Here is a 6,349-nt window from a genome sequence, read left to right as displayed (position 1 = left end):
GTGAACTTTGCCAACTCGCGTCCACCCACTTCGTTGTCTTTTCCCGGACGCGTTCGATTTCCCCCAGCCCCATAACTATTTGTGTCCCGGTACTGATACAGTGGGACGTAAAGGTATTTAGAAGGTGTGGTGGTCCATTGGACGTTTTTAAAGGTTTCTTCCGGGTCCTCCCAATCACTATGCCAAAATCCAACGCATTTGCCCCATTTTATTAGGCTACCTGTATGCTTGCCGAACATTTTAGAGTTTTGCACCGCCGCGCGGATGCCTTCTCTGACTTCACAGATAACCGCCACATCGTCGGCGTACACCAGGATTTTCACCTCACTTGAATCCAACTTCTATCCTCGCACGTTATGGGTATTTAGAATACTTAGACAGAATAGCTCCAAGTATATAGCAGAAATCACAGGTGCCAGGGGGCGACCTTGCCTGATCGAAGATCGAATCGCAATCCTTTCACTGAGGCTTTTCTTGACGATAATACTTGTGGTGCTCTGAGATTAGCTCATTTTAATCCCCTCAAGTACGACTGTGCCAATGTTTACATGTTCGAGGATTTCAAACGGAATAGCGTGCGATACGCAATCAAAAGCTTTTCCCCCGTCTAACTGTAGTATAGCCACTCTTCCTACAAAGGCATCCACACATTCTAGAATGCTTCTAACAATGTGTATATTGGTCATTATTGATCGCCTCATTATGCCACGTGTTTGGTAGGGCCCGACAATAGTTCTTATTATGCCGTGCACTCTTCTCGACAGTACATTCATTTACACCTTATAGCCCATGTGCGTCAGACTAATAGGTCGGTAACCCTTTACCGATAGACCTTGGACGGGGTCATCGGACTTCGGAATTAACACCACGCGTGACTCACAAAAGAATGGTGTTAATCGTTTCCTTTCGTACCATTGCGCAATAACGCGGTAAAGTACAATCGCCAGGTCTGTCTTAAAGGTCTTATAGAAGCAGGATCTGATGCCGTCTGGACCGGACGTCTTTCCAGGGCTTAATTCACTGATGTCATGTTCTATTTCTGTTAGTGTTATGGGCTCTTCAAGTCTCGTTCGTATTTTAGAATCTAGCTTTGGCATCAGCTGCAAAAAGTGGTGCCGAAAACCGTCTTCGAAATCACGCTTCCGCCCTAACAAATCGCGATAATATACTCGTAAAAGGCGCGCTGGATGGCTGCGCTATCACTACTAACGCCACAAGCTTACTCAACCACTTTAATCTCATTTTAAGTCGCTTATCTTTTTTCATCGCACAAGGCAGGTTTCGCTGGTCTTTCACCAAGCCACAACTTTTCTGCACGGGCTCTTACTATGGCAACTTTGTATGTTTCAGCATCCATGAGCTCCAAATCTCCCTTAACCTGTTTTATCTTGGTGGCGTTATTTTCCATTTGCTCGTTTTGTGCACTCAGAAGAAACTTAAGTTCAGAAAGGAGTTCATTTTCTTTTTCTTTGGCTTTTCTCCGACTGCAGCTCATTCGATGGCACCAAGTTACACCTCTTGTTTAAAAGCTTCCCACCCTATGCGTATGTTTTCATCGTTTTCTTGTAAGAGTAGTTTAATTTTCTCTTTTACTCTACCCAAAAACACCTTGTGAAGCAAGAACTTTATAATAAACTTGCACAAATCCCAATTAAATTTAGGCTTTCTTTGGTCAGTTCTCATAACTAGCGACACTAAGCTATGATCGCTGAAGCTAACATGCTTAACCTGGTAATTATTGCAAAGGGGTACTAGATCAAAAGAAACGTAGATTCTATTTAATCTAGCTTGGCTACCGTTCTGAAAGTCGTGTACTGATTTGTCATACCCGGCAAAAGCGTCCGTCCAATGTCCTGCAAATTACTTTCTTGCACTATTGCATATAACAATAGCGCACAGGAGTCACGGACCCCTACATTGGCCGCTCTACCATCTGCGTTGCATACACAATTGAAATCGCCGAGCAATATGACATGTCTTTCCGTGTCAAGAGATCTCTTTACTCGTTCAAAAATTATTTTATTTCCCCTTGTGTATTGGGCGTGTATATGCATATGATGCGAAAATTCGTTCCAGACAAGCTGATGTCACACACAATCCTGCAGGCGGCCACTTGCACAGGAGAAAATATGCTCCACTTCAAACAAAAATAATTCAATTATCTACACCGCGGCAAAGCGTACAACTTCGATGATTGAAGGGAATGGATAACGAGGTAAGGGATAATTAGACTGTGCGTAAACTAGATTGTGACCCTGTTTCTAAGAGGCAGCCAACGTCGGCTAAACAAAAAAATTAAGTTACGTCTTAAGAAACGATTCGTGTCCACGTACCAATAGACATGTACATTTCTTCGGCATTTCGCGCCATTAAAATTAGTTTCCACTTTGAAAATGATGCGATGATCCTCAGCTTACCATTATTTTCGGTCTCCTTATTTCCACTGGGTCGACCTTCCTTTCACAGGTGTGCACGGAGACACATGACTGCCGCGGTTAGCCGCCTCTTCCCGCGGAAGTGCCGAAGTGCAGAGCATCCTTCGTGTCCGTGCTCGGGATTTACGGACCGGCTCACGTCGAAACGAAGCCTAATAGCCCTGTGAGTGGGACAGATCATCACCCGCAGTGGAATCGGCTGCCCCAGCAAGAGAACGTGGCTCCTAACATTGCCTCCCACCTTCGGCGCCTAGACCTACCTTGCCTAGACTGCGCACGAGGCTAACAAAGAACATTCCGTCACTGCGATGCCATGTCCCTAGAATGAGTGCTCCCATTGTCACCACATTTCATAGCATATAAAGGGAGTATTGTGAACCCGCTGCAATAAATAAAAATAAGTAGATTGTACTAGCACTCAAATGATCAACGTTTATTCTTAACTGCAGGTAATTTGTAAGCGAGGTAGAGTCTATGTCAAAATTTTGCAGGCCATGATAACCGTGGCCGGCGCAGGCGCGCGGCCGAGCAGGGGCGCTGCGGCTGCCGCCGTTGGCCGGTTACGCATCCAAAGAGAGCGAGGGGGAACATTCGCTCTACGCTCTTGCTTTCGCTGAGTGTATGGTGCGAAAGGTGCAGCGCAGTGCTGCTCTGAGAAACGAGCCGCACGCTGGCCCTTTTCGTGCCAGCCACTTTACGGAATGAATAGAGAGCGTTCCCCTCGCTCTCTTTACCCGTGTGACCGGCCGACAGCGGCAATTGCAGCGCCCCTACTGGGCCGCGTGCCTGCTCCGGCCAGCCACGGTTGCCGTAGCCTACAAAATTGCGACAAAGACTACGCTCGTTTATTTGCAGATAGAAGCAAGACATTGTGGTTGAACTGAATTTGTCAACAGATAATAGAAGCCTATATTTCCACCGCTTGATCCGAGTGTGGAAGTTAAAAAGCTACCACAAGAAATTGTACCTCGCGGTTAGTGGTCAACCCTTTCAACAGTTATGTGTCACGATGGAGAAAGGAAAAACGACGACAGTAACTTGTTCCACCGGTGCCAACCCGTTGTGTACGTAGGGAGGTTGTAAAGTACTCACATCCTATTTTGCATATTTGTGTTTAAATGTCCTACGAACTACAACGTGTTTTCCTCACACTTACAGCGACAGTCGTTTTCTGCATGGGAACACTACAACGGTTTTTCGCCCGAAGGAGCTCTTCAAGCTTTCGCCTTGAAGGGCACGGGGCCGTGTAATTGAACAAAAGCACGGAGCAAGGATCATTGTAAAACGGAAACTGTCGATTAACAGCTGAAGTAGCGCCCCTGTGCCGAGGTTCGAATACAACCGGCTTAAAGGAACCTTTGAGCAGAACCAGGCGGGACTGCTCGATCAACCAGCCGGAAGTAGCTTCAGCTTGGCTGCGTGGCTGCATACGTTGAAGAAGAAAAAGAAGGACGCCCTGATCATGCGCTCAGCTGCCGATCGAGCACATGGCCGAATTTTTAGCAATAGCTCTAGCTCTATGCAAAGTACCGCAGCATGTATCAAAAATCATCATATTATCTGATTCGATGGCAGTTATATCGGCGTTAACTTCCTCTTCGGACTCTCCATTGTACCGCACACTATTATTTTTTGTTCCCAGGCACGTGAAGGAGGTACGCTTGTCTTGGGTCCCTGGCCATACGGACATCAGGGGCAACGAGCAAGCGGACCATTTAGCTAATCTCGCCGTCACAGCTCCCATTCAATTCGGAATTCCTAATCTGGCTCTATTTGCATCTGCGAGATTAAGACGATATTGGCATTTAGACGCCACCCGTTCCGATTCACTCATATCATTTGAAGAGTTCCAACATTTAAAGTACGGGTGGAATGTTCATTTTTGTGGCTCTCGGCAATGCGAGGTGACCTTCACCGAGCTGCGCTGCAAGGTTCCAAGGCTTAATTTCTATCTGTTCAGATCAGAACTTTCACCTACAGAACTATGTGTGCGGTGCCAGGTCCCCGAAACAATCGAACATTTTTTCCTCGACTGTCGCTGTTTCTCAACAGCTAGACAACTGTTTTTGAAGGAGCCGATTGGGAGGTTGGGGTTGACTCTATCGATAACACTTATATTATCTATTGGCGCATCAAAGCTGGGGTTTGCAAGAAGGGATATATATAATTGCATTCAAAATTTTCTTTCTGCCTCAGGTCGTTTGAATTGCTAAGCGGTGCAGATTAATGGGTAATTCGGGTTTCATTCACAACTAAGTTTCCTTTTATAGCCTCTTTCCGGAATTAAGTATTTTGAAGTCCCCACGTTTTTAACCGGTTTAGCCCTGGCCAATCCCCCCTTGTGGGTACGTTTCAAAAAAATTGAGGACATCATCATCATCATCATCATCATCAACACCCGAGCAGCCAGAGGGAGAGAAAACCAGCGGCTCGTTTTTCAGCGATTGAGATTAGAAGCCCGGGCTAGGCCTGCACCGTTTAAGAAGATTCGTACTTTCGTAACTGCATTTATTTCCGATTGCTGTGCGGGTAACACACCGCTCCGATTCTGTTTTCATTATGGTTTGCTTCCGTTTGGTGTTCTCGCCCTGGCGCTTACGTCGGGGCAGTTGGGCTTCGACGTGGCGCGATTTGCTAACTGGGGTCCTGGCCTTCATGCGTGGCAGCGACATGAAATGCATGCGTCGTTTCTACACGTTGCGAAGGCTTTTCACTTCAAAATGCGCTTGCTTTGGGTCTAACAATGCCGCAGTGCAGCTTTGGTGCCATGCTTCTGCTACGCCACGATTGTCCATGCTACTAGTGCTTACATGAAATTGTTGTGTTACGTTTTACTCGCTGCTATGTGGGCCTACGAGCGCACTAATCATAAAACTGCTCAATTGATGATCGATCGATGCGTAAATAATCACTGGCAGCTTCGTTCATTAATGTCGGTTTCGGTTTCGGTGAAGGGAACACCGCGTCGGCCGCCAGGACAGGAGCGCGCTCTTGAGTTCCCTGTTTTGGGTGCCCCACCAACGGTTTGGACGCCCAGCGCACGCGCGAGGCCGGCCGTAGTCACACGACCCCGGCCAGCCCGACGTCAGTCCAAAAAACTATGACGTAGTACACATGGTGGAGCAGCTCGCACCTACAGCAGCGAGTCCCTCTTGGCTACTCCACGGGAGCCCTGACGTCGGCACTTCGGCGCGACGCGCACATTGGGTCATGCCGATGTGGAAAGGGCATCCGTTCTTTGCTTTCTCGTGTGTGCGAAGATAAAAAATTATTTTAAGATATCTTCGCCTCAATGGTTACAGTTTAAACTCTCTGGGGTCATCGTCATTTACAAAGGAAACTGTTTATATAGTTATCTGAGCTGTGAAATATTGTGTTAGTACTCCTTTAAGGCTAACTGTTACTCACACGCTCTTTTTTCCTTTGACGGTTACCACTGGGACAATTGTCCGCTGTGTATTTACCTACTCGTTTCTTTTTTTTTTCCCCTCGGTGGCTTCCCCAGCGTGCCACCCATGCCTAAGCTGAGGAGGAACTCGAGGAACGCCAAGGTTAAGCTTCTGAAGGCGCGAGTGGAGTCCAACAAGGGAATCTCCCTCCGGAAGCTCACTGGTTACCTATCCAAGGTGCTGTCTTACCTGAGGACCAAGTACGGCCGCCCCGTCAAGTCCATCATGGTTTTCTTGCACCAGTTCCCCACACTGGTTGCCATCCGCGACGAGCAAAATGTGTACGTGCGGACAAAGAGCCACCAGCCGACTTCTTCTCCCGACGGCGCTGTGTAGAGCTTCCCATCTCCAATGTCAGACCGTGGGGCAGACGACGAGGACGCCAAGTTCACGACTGAGGTCAGCTGACCTGCATACGGCCTATTCAGCTCTACGGGTTCATCTCCATCGAGTACAGTGCCCAGT

This window comes from Haemaphysalis longicornis, unplaced genomic scaffold (genome assembly GCF_048455015.1).
Source record: "Haemaphysalis longicornis isolate Haplotype H1 unplaced genomic scaffold, Haemaphysalis longicornis Haplotype H1 scaffold_8, whole genome shotgun sequence".
In the NCBI taxonomy this organism is placed as follows: domain Eukaryota; kingdom Metazoa; phylum Arthropoda; class Arachnida; order Ixodida; family Ixodidae; genus Haemaphysalis; species Haemaphysalis longicornis.
Note: the sequence above shows the minus strand (reverse complement) of the source record.